Here is a 23390-nt window from a genome sequence, read left to right as displayed (position 1 = left end):
ATGATTATTGTGGCCGATGACAATAATCACAAGAAACTGCACGACGTCTTGATGGAATATTTCCATTTTGTATGGTCTTAGCAAAATGTCTCCTTTTTTCGCCTTAACACCATAGTTATTTAATATTTAAAGCTTAAAATTCTTGTTTTGTGATGGATAGTAGAAGGCTAATAATCCATTATTGTTAAAATCAATTCAATATTGATAAATTTATGCTTAAATTTTTAGTTCAAATATCGATTTAGTGATTTATTATAAAAAAGCTCAAAACTTTATTGTTTGACCTTATTGAAGAAGACAAAGTGGGTCTTTTGGATTTTGTGTTATTTGACTAAATTGGTGATTGAGGATTATTTGCATTGGTATTTGGATGCTTTGTTTCAAATTTGAGATTATTTGGAGCAAATTTATGGTTTGATCGTAATTGATGTTGCAAATTCGAAGAAAACTTTGTTAAAACAACACAGAAAAATTATGTCAAGCGGATAGACTTCGACGAATAATTTAACAGATATGTAGAATAAATATAACATAAACTCTACCAATCCGGTAGAAAAATTTTGAAGAGAAAAATCATATCAACCTGGTAGACTTGATGAACAACTTAACAAATAGGTAGAATCATATTATATTATAAGTGTAAAGACTTTTAGGTGAAGTTATTTTACCAAAATATCCTTCAAAGCTAATTGACCAAATTACCCTTCACCTAAAGTCTTTCTCCTTAGCTATCATTATTTATTCTTTAAACCACTTAATTTGTAGATATACACACCAAAATATAATTAACAAATTAGTTATGTAATCTGAATGTGACTACGCGAGAAAAAATGAAGAGACTAATTAATTGCATTAATAGTTGTTCAATTAGTATTATTTTGATGGGATGTATGTAAAGCGTATATGTTATTTAACTTTTCATTTCGTAAAGCTTGACTGTTTAATTTCTTAGATTACTTTAGATGTGATTCTTGGCCTATAAATACTTTTTTTTTTTAGAGATAGATGCCTTGGTAACTTGAAAGTTTCTTTTGTCAGTGGTTGGAGATGTGCACAGAGACTATAAGTGGCCATAGATTTCTTCTCAACTATAATTAAACTTTTATTAACATTGTAAATGGATTGGCATCTCCAGTAGAGTAGATTTGTAGGGTATAAAACTTTTTATTTATATCTTTCTTTCAGATTAACTACTTGCAGGCTTAAGTTTGGCAGCTTGCATACAAATTGCTCACTGTCGTTTTTCTCCTTTTTTGTAATTGTTGTCATTTCAATTTCGAATTGTTCTCATGGTCTATTTTATTGTTGAAGCCTTATGCTACTATGTCCCTGTGTAAGGTTTTAAAGGATCTTTTTCACATGTATTCATGATTTTGAATGTGTGAATTTTTAGAATGCACCAGCAATTGTTGTGCTTTTTTGTTGCAACTTGTTTATGTTACAAACTGAAATTCATTTGTTTTATCATCTCCATTCTGTTATCATTACAAGAATTTCTAAAATTCTGAAGAAATTCTAGCATTTATACACAAGGTTATATTTCAAGAATAACATGCTCTAGCCGTTCGAGTCTAAGTTGCAATTGCAATGTGGATTGATTATTAGCTGTGGGATTTTGATGATCCATCACTCATCTCTACCATCTTCCTTTATATATTTAGTTAAATAGGGTCCATATTAATAGTGCTTATAATTTTTCCTTGAATTTTTATTTCATGACTCAAATATATATTTTAATAATATTTTTAAAATTTTATACTAATTGATATGGATACACCTGAAGAGCAAAATTATGCCAACCTGGTAGACTTGATAAACAACTTAGCAGATAAGTAGAGTAAATATAGCATAAACTCTATCAATCTGGTACAAAAACGATGAAGAGCAATAACTGTGTGTTGGGACTATTTTTTAAATACCGCTAATTTTAGGGCCATTCGACTAAGACCAACCCTTATGGGGCCTTTCCTGTCGATCACCCCAATAATCATGAATTAATTGACATTGTTTAAGCAAGTTGAGGCATATATATAAGTGTATACGGTTAAAATCGGGCCCGCCCGATTTTACTGTTTGACCGAGATCGGGAGTTTGCATCGAAGGACAACTCCGAAATAGATCGGATCGAGGCACGAAGACAAGGTACCGAGATCGGGATTCGAGGCACCTGCCAAGATGGAGACCGACATCAATCGAGACTGAAGGAGACATGTATCGAGCAATACCGAAGATTGCGTAATAACGGAAAAGCAAGATATCCGCGACTGGTCGAAGATCATGGCGAAAATCTCGGAACAGATCGAATCAAGAACGATTGTTTAGTTAATCATGGGATTTCTTTCTGTAATTAGAATTGTACAATATATAGAATTTCTCTACTATATAAAGGAGAGTTCTAACCATTTGTAACGACGACGGATAAAAAAGTAATATAATTTTCTTCCTCGCTCACACTCTTGTTCTTCAGCTTATTGTATTCTTATTGTCCTTACATCAATCAGTTCGAGGATACTTTAACTCAAGAGTTGGGGGCTACTCAAATACTGGTTTGATTTAATTTATTATATAATTCTATCTTTAATATTTATATTTATCAATCGGTATTAAGTGAAATCACGTGTCCTTAAATCCACTTTATAAGTTTAATTGTTATCCAATTTTGAGGGTAAACAGTTTGGCGCCTACCGTGGGGCTAAGGATAATAGTGATTGCTTAACACTGATTCTGATAACACACACTACTTTACGCTTGTTCTTGTAAGTATTTTTGTTTTCAGGAAAAAGCATGTCAAACTCACAAACAACACCCACACACAGTAACAACGGTTTCGGATTTCACTGGGAAAACGACAATATAGTCGCCCCAGAAATCGAGGTGCCTCGGGCTGATCTCGAGGGAGTACCAATTGCAAATCCCATCGACGTCAGTTCACATATCGCCCTAAATACAAATTTGGGCGCTGATCCCGAAGGTAGCGTACGTAGGGAAGGTCGATCTGGTGGTCGAAGTACGCATGGCGGAGGAGATGGTGGAGTCAGCCTTCAATTGATATTTAAAATGTTACAGGCTCAACAAGCTGCTATAGCACATCAACATCGAGCGCCGAGTGGGGTAGAACCTGAAGTCGTTCACAGGACTGAGCCAGTGCAGGAAAGGTCAAATGCTAATGAATCGAGGACTGACCCCGTCATTATGAAAATGTTCGAGGAGCTCACTAAACGAATTAAAACGGGAGAAAAGAAAATTGAGGCAAATGACAAGAAAGTAGAGACATATAACTCCCGGGTTGATCAAATATCGAGGGCACCGCCAATTTTGAAAGGTATGGACTCGAAGAAGTTCGTGCAGAAGTCATTCCCCCCGAGTGCAGCTCCGAAGCCCATTCCGAAGAAATTTCGCATGCCGGGAATCCCCAAGTACAATAGGACCACCTATCCAAATGAGCATGTCACCTCCTATACATGTGCGATAAAAGGAAATGATTTAGAAGATAATGAGATCGAATCGGTTCTACTAAAGAAGTTTGGAAAAACTCTATCGAAATGGGCAATGATATGGTATCACAATATACCACCTAATTCCATCGATTCCTTCGCCATGCTTGCAGACTCTTTCATAAAGACACACGCCGGAGCAATAAAGGTTGTGACTAGGAAGTCGGACCTCTTCAAGGTAAAACAGAAAGATAACGAAATGTTAAGGGAGTTTGTATATCGGTTTCAGATGGAACGTATGGAACTACCACCAGTCACAGATGATTGGATTGTTCAAGCTTTTACTCAAGGTTTGAACGATCGAAGTTCGGTGGCCTCACGACAGCTAAAGTAGAATTTAATTGAATACCCGACGGTAACCTGGGCCGATGTACATAATTGATACCAGTCGATGGTTAGGGTCGAGGATGATCAATTAGGGACTCCTTCTGGTTCCGCTTATCCGATCAGGCCCGTTGGAAGAACTCAGAGAGATATCGACAGAGAACCTCGGTCGAACAGAGACATATATCAGCCATACAATGTAGATCATAGAAACAGTAGCTCAGGACCCAATCCCATCCGAAATGATCGAAGGAACGATTGAGGACAGAGCTCTCGAGGGCTCATGAGCAAAAATGGTTTCGATAAGCGTGCTAATCCCAAAGAGGCACCACAATTATCAGAAAACAACTTCAGCATCGACGCGTCAGGTATTGTGTCAGCTATTGGGAGAATCAAAGATACTAGATAGCCCAGGCCCTTACAAACTGATCCATCCCAAAGGAACCCCAATCAAATATGTAAATACCATGGTACGCATGGTCACAGAATCGAAGACTGCAGACAACTAAGGGGGTAGGTGGCCCGTCTATTCAACAAGGGTCACCTTCGAGAGTTCTTGAGCGACCGAGCTAAAAATCATTTTAGAGACAAGGATACAGACAGAAAAAACGAGCAGGAAGAAGCACAACACGTGATTCACATGATCGTTGGTGGGATCGATATTCCACAAGGGCCTGTTTTCAAACGCACTAAAGTATCGATCACCAGGGAAAAACAAACTCGAGACTATACACCAGAAGGCACTTTATCATTCAAAGATGAGGAAGCAGAAGGAATCTCACAACCCTACAATGATGCATTGGTAATCTCTATCCTTGTGAATAAAATTTAGGTTAAACATGTTTTAATTGATCCAGGAAGCTCGGCCAATATTATTCGATCGAGGGTTGTGGAGCAGCTCGACTTACAAGACCAGATCATGCCCGCATCTCGATTTCTCAATGGTTTCAACATGGCAAGCGAAACGACTAAAGGAGAAATCATTTTACCAGTAAGTATAGCTGGGACTATTCAAGAAACCAAGTTCCACGTGATCGAAGGCGACATGAGATACAACACCCTATTCGGAAGACCCCGGATTCACAATATGCGGGCAGTTCCTTCAATACTTCACCAATGCTGAAGTTCCCAACATCGGATGGAGTAAAAACGGTATACGGGGAACAACACGCTGCCAAAGATATATTCGCGGTTGACGAAGTGATACCGGTATCGGCACTTTCGTTAACAAAAAGATCGGCATCCAAAGGAAAACATGAAGCTAAATAGCAACCACAGCTACCAGTCTCGACTCAATCGGAGGAGCGGGGAACGGACGAGGACAATGACTATTGGATCCCTCGATCCTTCATAATCCCCAAGGATTCCGACACCACCAAATCAACAGTCGAGGAGTTGGAGAAGGTCATACTGATCGGGCATCTACCCGATCGAAAGGTATACCTAGGAACAGGGTTAACCCCCGAGCTTAGGGAAAAACTCGTTAAATTTCTTATCAATAATATGGATTGTTTTGCTTGGTCCCATTTAGATATGACAGGAATCCCGTCGGAAATCGCTACACATCGACTGAGCTTGGACCCGAGGTTCCACCCAGTAAAACAAAAGAGAAGACCCCAGTCCGAGGTAAAACATGCATTCATCAAGGACGAGGTAAAATATCACAAATGGTTAGCAAACGTAGTCGTAGTCCCTAAAAGGGAAAATAAACTTAGGATGTTCATAGATTATAAAGATTTGAACAAAGCATGTCCTAAAGACTTTTTTCCTCTGTCGAATATCGATCGCATGATCGATGCCATGACCGGCCACGAGATCCTTAGTTTTCTCGATGCCTACTCCGGGTACAATCAAATACAAATGAACCCTGAGGATCAGGAAAAGACTTCGTTCATCACTAAGTATGACACCTATTGTTATAATGTAATGCCGTTTGGACTAAAAAATGCTGGTGCCACTTATCAACGCCTAGTAAATCGAATGTTCGAAGAACGAATAGGTAAGTCAATAGAAGTTTATATTGATGATATATTAGTTAAGTCCCTGTGAGCAGAGGACCATTTGACACATTTGCAGGAGACCTTCGATATACTAAGGAAATACAACATGAAACTCAACCCGGAGAAGTGTGCATTCGGGGTCAGCTCAGGCAAGTTCCTCAGTTTTATGGTATCAAATTGGCGTATCGAAATCAACCCCGATAAGATCAAGGCGATCGAAGACATCACAGTCGTGGATAATGTTAAGGTTGTACAAAGATTAACAGGGCGCATAGCCGCCCTAGGCCGATTCATCTCAAAGTCTTCATATAGACGTCATAAGTTCTTCTCGTTGCTAAAAAAGAAGAACAATTTTGCATGGACCCCGGAATGGCAATAAGCATTGGAAGATTAAAGCGGTACCTCTCGAGCACGCCTCTGCTTCATACTCCAAAAGCAGACGAGCAACTCTACTTGTACTTAGCAGTCTCAGAAATCGCGATAAGTGGAGCCCTAGTTCGAGAAGAGCAAGGTACGTAATTTCGTGTTTACTATGTTAGTCGAACTCTAGGCGAGGCCGAGACCTGGTATCTACACTTAGAAAAGTTGGCGCTTGCCTTAATAAGCGCCTCTAGGAATATAAAACCATATTTTCAATGTCACCCAATTTGTGTAGTGACCACTTATCCTCTTCGCAATATTTTGCATAAGCCCGAACTCTCGGGCCGATTGGCCAAATGGGCCGTCGAAATCAGCGGGTATGATATCGAGTATCAACTCCGAACGACCATCAAGTCTCAAATCTTAGCAGACTTCGTGGCTGATTTTATGCCAGCCCTCATACCTGAGGTCGAAAAAGAACAATTATTAAAATCGGGTACAATATCGGGGGTGTGGACCCTATTCACAAATGGCACTTTGAACGTGAAGGGTTCCGGGCTAGGCATCGTTTTGAAGCCGCCCACCGGTAATACAATTAGGCAGTCTATCAAAACTTCCAAGTTAACTAACAATGAGGCCGAGTATGAGGCCATGATTGCAGGTCTCGAGCTAGCTAAGAGTTTGGGAGCAGAGGTCATCGAAGTCAAATATGACTCCTTCGAGGTTCGGGATGATCGAATGTAGAGATACCTGGATAAATTACATGTGACATTACATCGGTTTCAAGAATGGACCCTATGACATGTACCTAGAAAGCAAAATAGTGAAGCCGATGCCCTCGCAAATTTGGGATCATCGGTTGAAGACGACAAAATTAGGGCGGAGACTATCATGCAACTTTCGAGGTCAGTGATCGAAGAAGGCCACACCGAAATAAACTCCATGAGTCTGGCATGGGATTGGAGGAATAAATATATCGAGTACCTACAGAATGGAAAGCTTCCGTCGGATCCAAAGGAATCAAGGACTCTACGTACGAAAGCCGCATGATTCACATTGACCTAAGATGGAATACTATATAGAAGGATGTTCGATGGACCATTAGCGATATGTTTGGGTCCCGTAGACACCGACTACGTCTTATGGGAAATTCACGAGGGAACTTGCGGAAATCATTCTGGTGCCGAATCATTGGTTCACAAAGTCATCAGAGCAGGATACTACTGGGCCAATATGGAAAAATATACGAAGGAATTCGTTAGAAAGTGCGACAAGTGTCAAAGATATGAGCCGATGATCCACCAACTCGGGGAGCAACTCCATTCGGTCTTATCCCTATGGCCGTTCATGAAATGGGGATTGGATATCGTCGGCCCTCTACCATCATCCCCATGTAAAGATAAATTTATTTTATTTATGACTGACTATTTCTCTAAATGGGTTGAAGCACAGGCCTTCGAAAAAGTCATGGAAAAAGAAGTTATCGACTTCATCTAGGACCACATTATATGTCGATTCGGAATGCCTGCCGAGATCGTATGCGACAATGGAAAGCAATTCATCGGCAGTAAAGTAACAAAGTTTCTTGAAGACCACAAAATCAAAAGGATCTTGCCAACGCCATATCACCTCAGCGAGAACGGATAGGCAGAATCAACGAACAAAACCATAATTCAAAATCTAAAGAAAAGGTTGAACGACATAAAGGGAAAATGGATAGAAATGTTGCCCAAGGTCCTATGGGCGTATCGAACAACGTCAAAATTCAGTACGGGGTCAACACTATTCTCTTTAGTATATGGCACTGAAGCTCTAATCTCGGTCGAAGTCGGGGAACCTAGCGTTAGGTTTTGATATGCAACGAAAGAGTCGAATCACGAGGCTATGAATAAGTCTTGATTTGATAGATGAAAAATGGGAAAGCGCCCTAGTTCGAATGGCCGGACAGAAGAAATAGATCGAAAAGTACTACAACAGAAGGGCCAATTTTTGACATTTTAGAACATGGGACTTAGTATTGAGAAAAGTCACCCTTAATACTAGAGACCCAAATGAAGGAAAACTCGACCCAAATTGGGAGGGACCGTATCAGATCATCGATATCTTCGGAAAAGGATCTTACAAACTTGGCACGATGAACGGCGAACAGTTATCAAATAATTGGAACGTGTCACTCCTCAAACGATATTACTGCTAAGGTATAACCTTCTCCATTTTCATTTATATTTTATACTAACCGTTTGCAGGTGTTTAATCGAAGACATCAAAGGATCCTTCAAACGCAGTCCTTAGGTCTGAAAGCACGCGTTGCACTCTTTTTCCCTTAGACCGATTTTTATCCCAAATGGGTTTTTCCGACGAGGTTTTTAATGAGGCAACCATTGTTCGTGCTAACTTAGAGCAATTCAACAGTATCTGAGGCTCCTTTACAATCAATCTTGAATACTGGGAGGCATCACCCTCGGATAGTTATAAGAAAAATACTTCGTGTCAATAGGGTCTCGATAGGTAAATTTTGTAGAGGATCAAACGGTCAAATGAACCGTGTCCGTGTAGATTACTCGAGCCCTAATGTAAAAACATGTACACATGTATAATTTATTGGAAGAAGTATTTTTCCTTATCAGATACCCCATGTTTTAAAATTTATACTTTGCAATCTCATACTTATGATCTATGGTGAAAACTGGCTTAAGGGCCGATCACAACTGAAGTTCAAACAATTTATCTGATACTCAGGGACTGTCGTCCAAAAAACCGACACGATTGAATTACTAAACCTCGAGATCGTAAGATCTTAAAAAGGCAATCCTCGATTTTATAGGCCACGACCACCCCACTCGGGGTCTGATACTTCGATCAAGTTCGAAGTATAACAGGGGAACATGCCCAAAAGGCTAATCCCAAGTTAAAGGCTACATCCAAATCAACACGGTTCAGAGACGTCTAATTTCCGTTATTAAATAGGCCTTCGAATATTTTCATAAACCGGTTAAAAAGGCTACCCTTAGCTAAATTTCTAGGGGTCTCGATAATATCGACCCACGAAAACCCTAATGGATACAAAGACGTTCGAGCTCTCGAACAAATTCTTTATTTTATTCTAAGGCAATGCGAAACAAAAGGCCTCAAAAATATCGACCCTTGAAAATCCTAATGGGTACGGAACCGTTTGAACTCTCAAGCAAATCCTTTATTTTATGTTAAGGCACAACAGAATTTATATGGCCATATCGGCCTAATTTAAGAGCCTAAAAGGCCAGTTTATTTTTGAGTTCGAAGAAATCATCCTCACTCAATTAACACCTAAGGGTCACTCTATTTCGAGTCCGAGCAAGTACTCACTCTATTACAAAAACTACACTAGTCCGGTTTCGATCAAGATGCCTAAGCCTCGAACTTATGAACAAAACTTCCACAAGGCATAAAAGAAATAAAGACAAGTCGGAAAGGAAAGAGATCATTATATATATGAATATTTACAAGGTCCGATCGGGATCCTATACAAAAATATCGAAAGTGAAAAATTCTAAGGTTCCTGATCTCCTCCAAGGGAAGCTTCTTCTACATCGAGGTCCTCCCCATTCTCGGACGTGCTCTTGCTATCATCATTATCATCATCATCGGAAGTGGCCAACGCTCCGGCTTCGGCTTCATGCTCTCTAGCCTTTGCTATCTCATTGGTTAGATCAAAACCCCGAGCGTGAATTTCCTCAAGGGTTTCCCTTCGAGATTGGCATTTGGAGAGTAGCAATCCAATATGCTTGAGTGTGAGCGGACTCGGATGCTTCTCTGGCCTGGACATGAGCAACTTCAGCATCGGCATGATAGACGTCCACGATCGCATCCACCTCGGCCTTTTCTTTTTTGGCTTCAAATTTGGCCTTGGCAAGTTCAGAAGCCAACCGAGCCTCAAGCTCCTCTATTTTCCTTGCTTGGGTCAAGCTCCTCTCTTTCATGCCTTGAAGTTGACTTTAGACCGATGATAATTAGGCTCGAGCAGTCTCTTTTTCTGCAGCAAAGCGGTCCATACCTTCCTTCCACCCCAAGGACTCCGCTTTTATTTGGTCGACCTCCTCACGGAACTGCTCGATCCTCTCAATTTTCTGCTGCAACTGTGAGATTGAAATATTAGCCATCGTTCCCGAATCAAGCCCAGGAGCTTTTAAAATTTTCATTACCTTCTCGATCAGATCTGTCTGATCTTGGTGAGCCTTGGTCAACTCGGCTCGAGGATCTATGATCTCTTGCTCTTTCTGCCCACTAATAAGTTTGAGGGCATTTCTCTCCTCCGAAAGCCCTCGGAAGTCAGCCTCACATCAGCTCAGCTCCGCCCGAGACTTGGAAAATACCTTCTGATGAAGAGCTAAAGCCTACATGAAAAGATAAAAAGTTAGGCAACAATGGAGGAATATGAAATCAACAAAGGGAATCGAGACTTACCCGATTCAGGGCTCGTTGATCCTCGAAGAAAAGACATGATGCGCCACTCGGGCCTGCAACATCCTCGATACTTGTAAACAAATCACAAAGGGGTTCTATCCCTCATGAGCTTTGTCTACCTCGAGGGTCCCCAATGCTCGGGGTTCCCGAATCACCCTTTCGGAAAAAGTAGGGAGAGTGGGCGAGTCTCCGATTACTATTGCCCCAAGGGAGTCACTTGGGGCGTTCTCCTCAGTTCGAAGAGCTTTAGGGTCAGTCCCTTCAGATATACCCACCATTTGTTCATTTCGGTGTGAGACATCCTCGATCTCCAATGACTCGGGGACTTTGCCCGAGTCTTTCTCTGATATCCCCTCAGTTCAAGGCGGAGCCTCATCAACCACCATCGATCTAGTTTCCTTTGGGGCATCTATGGTTTATTTTTAATCGGGCCACCAGTATGGAGCCGTGGTTATTTTCTTCTTCTTCGTCTTCATCCCTCAGACGCCGAACATATTCTTTGGTCAGAGGGATGGTGTTCTTCCTCGGCTTACGAGTCATCCTTGTCTTAAGATCTAGATCCTCAGAAGCCGAGTCCCTTTTTCTCTTGTTGTCTTTCGCAGGTTTTGGAACCGAGGCCGAGGTCCCTTCCTTGCCAGACGAGGGCCTCATGACCGCATCTTTACCCATGCCTACACACAGGAAAATTGGTTAAGTATAAGAAAGACATTTTGATCGAATTATCAAGGACATAGGAAAGGGGCTTACCTTGAGTTTTGTCCTCCCATCGGCCCTTTGATAAATCGCGCCATGAGCGCTCAACATTCGAAGAGGTAGAGGCCAGGTCTCAAACCCAGCTCTTGAGGTTAGTAATTGCATCGGGCATCCAAGAAATCGCTACATCACGGAAAAGGATATCGATGAGAATAATCAAAGGGACAAAATAATAAATAAGAATTAACAGTGGAACTATACTTACGCTTTATATTCTATTTCTCAGGAAATGGCATCTTCTCGGACGGGATTAGGTCGGAAGTCCTCACTCGAACAAATCGGCCCATCCAGCCTCAGTCATTGTCCTCGTCTATGCTCGAGAAAAATACTTTGGTGGCCCGACATTGGAGTTTTATCAACCCGCCTAGATAGAGGCGGGAGCTGTATAACCTGATGAGGTGGTCGAGGGTGAAAGGCATCCCCTCGACTTTGCTCACGAAGAATCGGAGCATAATAACAATTGGCCAAAAAGAATGGGTGGATTTGGCCTAGGGTTATCTAGTACCGATGACAAAAATCGATGACGACGGGGTCGAGGGGGCCCAACGTGAAAAGGTAGGTGTAAACACTTAAAACCCTTCCACATGAGTGGTAATGTCTTCTTCTCGGGTCAGTATCACCACTTCTTTGCCTTTCCAGTTGCAGTCTTTCCTTACCTGCTTAAGGTACCCTTCAGTTATCGAGCATATGTACCTCGACACTGGCTCGCATCGACCAAGAATCTACGAGGCTTTATCAGTTTTGCAGTCAGAAGTAAACACACACCCCAGGAACACACTCTTCAAGTCGTGGCTCAACCGGCGTTTTGTCTTCGATCGGTTGCGATGAAGAAGCGTTTTCCTTTTGAGGAACCGTCTTTGACGTTTTTGCCGTTTTTGTATGGATTTGAAGTTGAAAATAGATGCAGATGATAATTTGGTGTTTTGAGGGGATGGTAGCAGTGAAAATCGTAGATGTGCATATGAAGAGGTTAGAAGATATAAAAACTTTTGAATATTAAGAATCTGAAAGTAAAAGTTCTAAATAGTGGAGAGAGTGGCTACTTATAAATTTCACAACAACGGTTCAATATTAGCGGTGGCCGACCATCGCCTGACGCGCATTTAATGCTTAGGAAACTGTGTAGACGGGACGCTTCAGTCACTTTCGTCACTTACATCACAAGGATGACGTCATGACAGGTCGAGGTAGAAAATCGAAGGCTCAATTCGTTTCTTGTCATTACATACCAAAAATGAGGGAATTATCTATATACGATTAAAATCGGGCCCGCCCGATTTTATTGTTTAACCAAGACCGGGAATTTGCATCGAAGGACGACTTCAAAATAGATCGGATCAAGCACGAAGACAAGGTACCGAGAACGGGATTCGAGGCACCTGCCAAGATCGAGACCGACAGCAATCGAGACCGAACGAGACATGTATCGAGCAATACCGAAGATTGTGTAATAACGAAAAAGCGAGATATCGACTGGTCGAAGATCATGGCGGAAATCTCGGAACTGATCGAATCAAGAACGGTTGTTTAGTTAATCATGGGATTTCCTTTTGTAATTAGAATTGTACCATATATAGAATTCTTCTACTAAGGGGAGTTCTAACCATTTGTAATGACAACGGATAAAAAGCAATATAATTTTCTTCCTCGCTCACACTCTTGTTCTTCAACTTATTGTGTTCTTATTGTCCTTGCATAAATCAGTTCGAGGTTACTTTAACTCAAGGGTTAAGAGCTACTCAAATACTGGTTTGATTTACTTTATTGTATAATTCTATCTTTAATCTCCATATTTATCAATCGGTATTAAGTGAAATCACGTGTCCTTGAATCCATTTTATAAGTTTAATTGTTGTCCAATTTTGACAATAAGACCTTTAAATCAAATGGTGCAGACCCACTATTAATTTGTGGCAATGAGTATGAACATGGTTGGATATGAGTACATATTAATTTGTGCCATATGCAGTTATGCACAAATCATTCAATTCTCTGTTTCTTACCCTTATTACTAGTATTACCAGCATTCTTGTTCTCCAAGAAATGAATTCTCTTGTTCGCGCAAACAAGCTTTGATTCCACTAGCGTCAGAATATCTTTCTCTCCTCCTTTTTCGTCCTCGGATGATTCCTTATTCGCAGGGCGGATTTACTAAGCCCGTGGGGGAGGTACGCCACCCGCAAGCTTTGGTCGAAACAACAACAATAATAACAAACCCAATATAATCTCACATAGTGGGGTCTGGGGAGGGTAGTATGTACGCAGCCTTACTCCTATCTTGTGGAGATAGAAAGGCTGTTTCCAATAACCATCGGCTCAGAGAAGCATAAGCACCACATTAAATAAGACAAAAACAAGAATCACAGCAGAGAGAAGCTATGTAAAAGTAGCATAAATCATAACAAATAATTAGGAAACCAAAATGGAAGAAATGACATGTAGTCCTAGAAATCTAATGCCAACATAATACTAAACTACGGCTAATACTATCAGTATGACAGGGAGAACACTACACTAACTACCCTACTACCCTAATCTTCGACCTCTATACCTTACTATCAAGGGTCATGTGGTCATGTCGAAACCTTAACTATATGTGTGCATATCTAGAAAATGTAAATACTCTGAGTGCCACCCAAAGTAACAAAAGATGTTAAGGTGCCACTGGCAAATGGCTGATAAATCCTCCTTGGCAATGAGGGATCGAACCACTGAGACTACACTTTTTAATACCTTTTTAGCTTGTTGCATCACTGTACTGATATTCTATCAGTAAAGTTTGACTTTACTGTTCACTTATTTTTCTTTCTTTAATTATATTTTATTCTCCTTATTTTTCTTTCTTTAATTATTGTTAACTATATCTTTCTTTATTAGTAAATTTGACTTTTTTTTCCTCTTAGTTTGTAGTATTTTGTTTTTTTCACTCTACCTTAAAACAACATTTCATTTTCGAAATCCTCACTCGCATTAGATTCCCAAACAAAAATCCTTGTCCATTGTCCGAACTTCCACCCCTTCGCTAGCGCCACTATCGGTCTTCACTTCCCTTCAGCCGGCATCGTTGCTTCGTCCGTCCATATCGACATCTTCCGTCATCCTCCAGCATCCAATTGTAAGGCTCTCTCACTCTTAGTCTATCTTGGTTGATTTCTCTTGGTTATTTCCTACAAAGTCTTTGCTGAAATTTCTACATAAAACATGATGTATTTACATATGTAAATAATGATGTCATTATTGACCGTTTTAAAATATGAAAACTCGTCGAGTATAACTGTAAATAGATGATGTATATTTTTATTCGATGCTTTATGCTTTGCGTCAATTAGTTATAGTTATTTTTTTTCGTTTGATGGATTTATCTATATAAATAAAAAAAAGATGAATAACCCGAACCAAAGCCAAAGTTGATCAAATCGATTAGTTTGGCACCCGGAACCTCCAAATTCTGGATCCACCTCTGGTTATTTGCCTTTTTGTTGGGGCTTATAATTTGAGTACATATTAAGAACAACTTTAACGGCTTCCAAATTCTCAGGCCAAGTCTGAATCTCTCCTTGAGGGTTAATAACAATAGTACAGGCCTTGATATCGCAAAAAGTTGAAAGCTCCATAGTTTTCCTTTTATGCATTCTTTTCTCACTTGATAAGTTTTCGAGTTGCTTGTTTTCTTCTTGTTTTGGTTTTCTTCTCCCGTGGCTTAAAATAAATTGAGAAAGTGAAGAGTCTTGAGAAGAATATATATTTATTATTTTTCTTTGGGAATTTTGTACTTTTGATAATATAAGTTGCCTAATTAGTTTCAATTACTACTTCCTAATTTGTATAGGAATATATATATATAATTTATAGTTATTTACCTTAAAAATTGGATAACAATTGAATTTGTACGTGGTTTTAAGGATACGTGATGTAATTTGATATATAGTGATAAATCAGATCGATTATAAAATAAAAAATAAAAAGATAAATGCAAACCACGCAAGTTTGAGCAATTCTAACCTTGTGAGATTAATCTCCCCCGAGCTAGAAATAATATTATTGATGTTGCAGTGCAATGAACTATGACGAAGATAGAAATAACAAGATATAGCCTTTTGATATGAGTTACCATGTATTTCATGAATTGTCAAGTTCCCTTTATATATTGAGGGAGACCTATCCCTTAGGGTATTATTTAATTGTACTATAAAAACATAAGTCCTTGATTTACTAACCGTTGGCTCCCTTATTGAGTCGTTCTGTGATTTTTGGCACAATTATTGGTTAATGGCAATAATTACGGAACTGTGTCGGATGAGTTAGCAAAGCTTTCTTTGAGACCGTTAAAAACAGGACAGGTCACGCCTTCGGCAAACTCAAGGGCAAATCTGATAGTTTCGATGGCTAATTTTGATAGTGCTTTGGGTTCGATCATAATTATCACGTGTCTATCTTGGTTAGTGGTGTTAGTCATCAGATCGATCTTTGAGCTCGACTTCACCCGATCACAGATATTTCTTCCTTGGCCTAATCAAGGAGTTCGGAAGCTCGATCGAATATCGAGCTCGATTTTACTTGTATACTGATAGTCCCCTCATTTTTCGGAGAGTAGATGATGAAAAATAATATGAGCCTCAGATTCTCACTTCGATATATCATGACGCAAGTGACAAAAATATGGCATCAAAATCTCTTTATTTTTTGAAGAGCAAATAATGGGAAATGATTCGAGCTTTCGATTCTTAATTAGATAAAACATGACGATGAATTCATGACATAAGTGATAAAAATAGTGGAAACATCCCGTCGGTCCAGTCTTCGAGGCATTAAATGTGTATCAGCTAATGGTCGGCCATTTTGGGATGTGAACCGTCGTTTGGGAATATTATAAATACCCTTCAATCCATTCATTAGAACCTTTTTCCATTCCAACTCTTTCTCTTGTGTTTTAATAGAACTTCATCATCTTCATCTTCTGTTTTTCTGGTTTTAAGCTTAAGAACTTCCTTCCTTGTGAGTTCTTTGAAATTTCTTCATAAGTTACCTGTTAGTTACAACTCCTCTTTTACCAACATCTTCTTCTTTCCTCTATTTAGAAAAAATGGCAAAGACTTCAAAATCTGTTCCTAAAAAAGAAACTCCTTCTTCCTCGAAACCATTAGAAATTTTTTGACATGCTACTACTGAGAAACCAACACCGGAACCCCCTCTAAAGTCGTTTGTCCCTTCGGGATGCCCGATCGGGGCCGACTTTAAGATCGAGAATTCCCCCTTAGTACCGGCTCGGTGCGAGCCGGTCTCGAGGTATATATGCATTATTACTACCAGCATCCTCGATAAGGTCAAAGAGGACTGCCACTGGGAAGATAAACTTGTTGTGATCCCTACCCCCAAGAAATCGATCACCGCCTACGTGGAGGGTTTTCTAAGTGTTTATACTTATCCTTTCACGTTGGGTCCTTAAAACCCAGTCATCATAGCCTTTTGCAAAAGGTACGAGGTAACTCTCGGGCAAATTCACCCCTCGTTTTGGAGGATTGTAATTATTCTGCGTTTCTTCGTGAGCAAAATTGAGGGATGTCTATTTACTACTGACCACCTCATGCGCATGTATAGCCCTCGACTTTACCGAGGGGGATTAATCAAGCTCGCACATCGAGCCACTAAGGCCATATTCTCGAGCATCGACGAGGATAGGGACTGGGGCTTGTAACAGCCCAATCCACTAGTGATATTGTCCACTCTGGGCCTAGGACCTCATAATTTTAAAACGCGTCACTACGGTCTAAGGCTTGTTAACTTATATACCCAACACCCCTCTTGTATTTTGCCGATGTGGGACTCTGTCTAAAGTATGGGGTATTACATACACCCCATCTTATGGACTCAGCGTCCTCGCTAAGGTTTGACCCACTACATGGGATTCGCCTAGACTCAGCACTGAGGTTTGCCCCGCCTAACTGGGATTTGCCTAAACTCAGTTGAACTCTGACCCACCATCGGCAAGGCTGACATATGAGTGGCACTGATACCATCTGTAACAACTCAGCCCGCTAGTGATATTGTCTGCTCTGCGCTTAGGCCCTCATGATTTTAAAACGTGTCACTAGGGTCTAAGTCTTGTTAACTTATATACCCAACATCCCTCTTGTGTTTTGCCGAACCAGGGAGAGGCAAGGACAAATTTTATCACGTCGGGGAGACCGAGGCGGAGGCAAGAGTTAAGGCTCCCCGAGATTCTGGCAAAGCCCCACAGGAAGCACTCGACCTGATAGAGATTATCGACTCGCCCTTGTTCACAAAGTCGATGTTTAACGAGGCCCAGGTTGCAAAAGAATGCCCCCTCAAAGGGGTCCATAGATCGAACGATCTTTTCCATGGTTTTTTCGACGGTGTGGATTCGAAGGCTACGGAGTACACCATTATATTTGGCTATCTATAGATATCGAGGAAGAGCTATCCCTCAGAAGCAAACGGGCCTTCCTCCAGCCCGAAATTGGTTGAGCGATTCCCTGCCCTGAGTGCATATCCTGATCGGAAGAGCACCATTGTTTTTTTACTTCCGAAGGATACCCGGGTTCTCTCCATCCCCGTAGGGGTGGCTGGCTATCTTCGGTGCTTAGTGACCGAGGATGATTAAGCTAATATGAACGAGGTGGATGCACCATGTCTTTTCAATGAAGCGCAACAGGCGCTGAATCGGGTAACTTCCCATTTTTCTAAGTGAATTTTTGATTTATATTAGATTATTTTGCAGATGTTTTAGTGTTTCCCTTCTTGCTCATAGGCTTCGGTGCTTCATCACGAGGTTTGTTTGAGGTACCGGGATAACCTGAAGCAACTCAAAGCCGAAGTTCGAGAGCTTACTGAGAAAAGGGACGCCTTTAAACTTTTAAGTGAGCAACTCGAAGGGGAGACTAAGAACCTCCGTGCCAAGATGGAAGTGGCCCGAAAAAATCATGCTGACTTGGTCGAGCTGGTAAAAGTTTTTGTAGTAAGTGATGATGAAATTGATTCGGTGACTGATGGTCAAAATTTGCAGGTCCAAATACTCGATAGGATTGCTCAGCTCCGAGCTGAAATGAACATAATCAAAGCTGAGACCAATGAATGGAGAGGCAAAATGGATCGCTTGGCCTCGAAAAAATAGGCTTTTTAGGCATAACTAACTACGGCTGAAATTCAGCTGAGAGCGGCAAAGGAAAGGGCCGAGGTTCAGACATAAAAGTTTGAGGATCTTCAATCTCGGCTCGGTTTGGCCGTCTTAGATCGAGATAATCTAGTCAAGGAGCTCAAAACGTCCAAATCGGAGATCGTCGTGGCCAAGTCCGAAGCTGCTGAAATGGTGTCCCAGTACAAGGTTGATACCGAAGCTACTCAAGACCAATCGAAAAATATAGTCGAGCATACGAAGTGGCAATCTCGAAGGTAGGCCCTCAAGGAAATTCACGCTCGGGGTTTTGACTTATCGACTGAGATCAAGGATGCCAAAGTGCTCGAAGCCGAGGCCGGGAAGCTGGCTTATCTCGAGGAGGAGGATTCTTAGGAATCAAGCGGATCAGAGGATGAAAAAGACCTAGGGAATCCAGATGACGAGGCGGGCTCCGGCCAAGATCAGGCGGCCTCGGTTTGATTTTGTTTCTTTTTGTACTTAGTATTTTGTGTCGAGGTTGCTCGGCCTTTGTAAAGACAACACTTCGTAAATATAAATTCTCTATTTTTGATAATTTCTCGAGTTCTTCCTTTGCTTTTCACTTTACATTTTTGCAAATATTGAAATGTCTTAGCATTAAATAATCATGTTCGAACAAGCTTTGCCTTCGATTTTATAATCTCTAGAGCATCGTATGATCTGGTATGTCCGGGAACTCTTCCCGAATACTCATATGTTTTAGGATATGACTCGCCGAGAGTGAGTTTAGTTCAGGTTTTCATAAGCTTTTGCAACCTCGGGTTTTGTTAACTCGGAACGGCCTCAACTTTTAAATTCAAGCATTGCCAAATAAGCTTCATGCCCTCGAGTAATGTTAACTCGGAACGACCTTAGCCTTTAGATTCGGGAATGACAAATAAGCTTCATGTCCTCGAGTATTTTTAACTCGGAATGGCCTTAGCCTTTTAATTTGGGCAATGCCAAATAAGTTTCATGCCCTCGAGTGTTTTTAACTCGGAACGGCCTTAACCTTTAAATTTGGGCATTGCCAAATAAGCTTTATGCTCTCGATTGTTATTAACTCGGAATGGCCTTAGCCTTTAAATTCGGGCGTTGCCAAATAAGCTTCATGCCCTCGAGTGTTATTAACTCGGAACGGCCTTAGCCTTCAAATTCGGGTGATGCCAAATAAGCTTCATGTCCTCGAGTATTTTTAACTCGGAATGGCCTTAACCTTTTAATTTGGGCAATGCCAAATAAGTTTCATGCCCTCGAGTGTTTTTAACTCGGAACGGCCTTAGCCTTTAACTTTGGGCATTGCCAAATAAGCTTTATACCCTCGAGTGTTATTAACTCGGAATGGCCTTAGCCTTTAAATTCGAGCATTGCCAAATAAGCTTTATGCCCTCGAGTATTTTTAACTCAGAACGGCCTTAGCCTTTAAATTCAGGCATTTCCAAATAAGCTTTATGCCCTCGGGTATTTTTAACTCGGAGCGGCCTTAGCCTTTAAATTCTGGCATTGCCAAATAAGCTTTATACCCTCAAGTATTTTTAACTCGGAATGGCCTTAGCCTTTAAATTCGGGCATTGCCAAATAAGCTTTATGCCCTTAAGTATTTTTAACTCGGAACAGCCTTAGCGTTTAAATTCGGGCATTACCTTTTCACAATCAAACACTTATTTATTTTCTTTCTTATTCAATTCAAGTGGCTCTTACTTTTTCAAAATAGTGCACATTTCTCCTTTGTTCAATAGTTCCACTCAAAAGCCAAACCAACCACTCCACACTTCAACCTTTGCAAAGTTCATAACAAATTCCAATGCTCACGAGAGGTACAAGGTTCAAATAGATGGTCAATTCAAACAAATAGATGAAGCTTGTAATGTGGTTGCTAAAGAAACAGGATTACAGGCTCAACGGGGTTGATTAAGATACATAATAATTAGGTGGGTAAAAGCATATAACTGACTCAAGAAAGAAATGTCTATATCACTTCCAAGGCTAAATAAAACTATTATTTCGCTTTGCACACACATAGGGCAAGTTCTAGGCATCAAATGCAATACACAGAATACACAAAACCTCACATACATATGGCACATAACTGATTCAGGATTGGACTATCAAGACACTCTAATCACAGCAGTTAATCAAAGTTAAGATCATACAATTTAAGGTGCTTATACAAGAGTCAAAAACTGAGCCTAAGCGCCACAACTACAACACTTACTATTCTCAAGGCATAATAAAGTAAAGAGATATTGCCTTCTATTCAAATCACATCACAAGGTTTCCTACTCCTAAAAAAATAAAACTAACTACACCCGGTTAAAAAAAATATATGGAAAAGAACCGCAACACAAAGAAAAACTAAGGGGAAAATTATTATACTACCTACAAACAAAAATATTTTTGTCATTTTTCTTTCAACTTTAATCCCTCAAGAAACCTTTAGTGGTTTAGAATACAAGAAAGAAAGAATACAAGAAAGAAACGCCACTATTTATTGGTGTAGAATTTCTTTTTTTGAAATAAATAACAAGTTAGTAGAATAATAAAATTGTAGAATATGGGTTGGTGGTTAAAAGATTTAAGCTTTAGTGGATAATTAGCGGTATATCATGACATTAATGGTTATACGAGTTACACCAAAAAATGATGATCAATTTCTTGCCAATTTATAGCTACAAAGATGATAAGAAATAATACACTTTATTATTATTATTTTTATATTAAAATACCAATACACCAACATAATATATAGTGGCACATGAAAGAAATTGATACCATTACTATGGGAAAAAAGTTATTTTCCACCAAGGATCGTAATTCGTAAGTGACATAAGAAAAGAGAAAGACTAAGGGCCCGTTTGGCCATAATTGTTTTTTTACCTTTTCCCGATTTTGTTTTTACTTTTTTTTCAAAATCAGTGTTTGGTCATAAAATTTACAATTTTCACTTGAAAATGAATTTTGAATTTTTTTGAAAATTTGAAAAACTCCAAAAAGTTATTTTTTAAAATTTTCACTTCATATCACTCACGAATACTCAAAAATAGTCCAAAATTGTATTGATATCCGGACACAACTCTAATTTTTAAATTTTATTTTCACTCAAAATAAATTTTTATTTTTTTTGAGAATTTTACAATTCTTATGTCCAAACGCCCACTAAATTGTAACATAAATATACTTTGCATGCCAAATGTGTAACTTAGAAGGAAACCTCGACATAAGTTGGCTGTCGTCGGCCCATGCTCTTTAACGGGCCTGAGTAATCGAGTCCATTAATACATAACAGAGGACTTGTCTATCTCTAGGGTTTTTCTTGCTACCTATAAATACAGATCAAATCCCCTCTCTTCAACCATAACTCTATTTATCTCTGCTTCAACATTCTCAATCTGAATTGGTGTTTCTTTCTCGTTATTTTTCTTCTGTCTCGTTTTATTGTTCGACGCCTAATATTGCAATTCTTTGATCGTATGCTATTAAACAATTGATCAAGGGATCAATCATTAGGCTATAGGAAAACACTCATATATATATTTATTCCTACATATTTGTGTTTACCTTTAGCTCCGAATTATCCCTTCTGCTAAAGGGTTTTTCGGTGATGATCTCTTGTTTTAATTTCACATATTTGAATTTTTATATTCAAAATATCGAGGATTTGGGGTATTTTTCGATTATGATGTGTAAGGATGATGAAGAAATCATTCGGATTCCCACTGATGTGTATTCTGTGATTACTACAACCAGCTACTTCTGACTTGCTCATCATAATCGAATCCATATTTTTCTTTTTAATCAATTAGTTTTGTTTTTAATGGATTTTAATTTTTGAGTTTTTGATATGAAATGGCCGGTGATGTTAAAAAGATATTTGCTACTCTTGATGGGAATTCACTAAGTTCCTATCTGATGATTTCTTATCCACCAAGATCTCTGAGGCCTAAGTTCCTATCTGCAAATTGTTTTGAAAACTTTGTTAATTTCTTGGCTATTAAACGTTTTTCTGAATTATCTTTTAAATAAAAACACCAATAAAAAGCTAATTGCAAAAAAGGGAGTTATGTTTAGGGTAAAGTGCACTGTTCTCTAAAATTGGCACTAATTATTACTTTTTTATTTCAATAGAACTATGCAAGACTTGCATTCTACAGCAAAATTATGTAGAATTTGAAAAAATAAAATAAGTAACTAAGTACAAGCCTCAGAATATGTCCTAACAATCTGTCATAACAAAATCCACACCACAAAAACATCGAGTAGCGTTTGAAGAACGGTTCGAAAGAGTATTTGAAAAAATGATACTTGTTTTTTGTCCTTCATATGTTTTATTTGAATATAATTTCCATTTTTGTTATGAAAATACAGTAGATGTGGGTTTTTGGGTTATGATGCGTAAGGTTGATGAAAGAAATCATTCGGATTCCCGATGATACGTTTATACGTATGATTACTACAACCAGCTACTTCTGACTTACGCATCGTAATTGGATCCCTTTCTCTTAATTTAGTTGTGATTTTTCATCGAGTTCATATATTTATGGATGCCTTCGTCACACTACCTACTTTCACTTGCTATATTGTTGATAGTAAATAAAGACATGTTATAGATTAAGACATCTATTAAGTAAATCATGTATTATATTCAATTTATGTGAATCCCTTTGATTGAGCACAAAGTTGTGGTGTAAAATGAGGCACATATATTTTGTGTGGTTATAAATCATTGAATAAAGATAAATTATTTTTAAATAGGTAAAAAGGTCATTCATACGTAAAAGTGTAGGAGCATTTTTAACAGATAAGGTAGAGACATAGATATAACAGTAACAGACGGATGTAATTACATAACGAACACAAAAATGA

General features: G+C 39.4%; 3 non-coding genes across 3 annotated transcripts; all 3 read left to right on the top strand.

Moving 5' to 3' along the window:
• Positions 1-22210: 22210 nt before the first annotated feature.
• On the top strand, positions 22211-22289 carry LOC142174010 (small nucleolar RNA R12). Its single transcript, XR_012703374.1, has one exon. It is a non-coding gene; the product is annotated as a small nucleolar RNA R12 (small nucleolar RNA).
• Positions 22290-22375: 86 nt separating this feature from the next.
• On the top strand, positions 22376-22468 carry LOC142174064 (small nucleolar RNA SNORD24). Its single transcript, XR_012703415.1, has one exon. It is a non-coding gene; the product is annotated as a small nucleolar RNA SNORD24 (small nucleolar RNA).
• Positions 22469-22919: 451 nt separating this feature from the next.
• Positions 22920-23002, top strand: LOC142174009 (small nucleolar RNA R12). Its single transcript, XR_012703373.1, has one exon. It is a non-coding gene; the product is annotated as a small nucleolar RNA R12 (small nucleolar RNA).
• Positions 23003-23390: the final 388 nt, after the last annotated feature.

The sequence above is a fragment of the Nicotiana tabacum genome, chromosome 19 (assembly GCF_000715075.1).
Source record: "Nicotiana tabacum cultivar K326 chromosome 19, ASM71507v2, whole genome shotgun sequence".
Taxonomy (NCBI): domain Eukaryota; kingdom Viridiplantae; phylum Streptophyta; class Magnoliopsida; order Solanales; family Solanaceae; genus Nicotiana; species Nicotiana tabacum.
The sequence above is the reverse complement of the archived record's forward strand: the minus strand, read 5'-3'. Positions and strand labels throughout refer to the sequence as shown.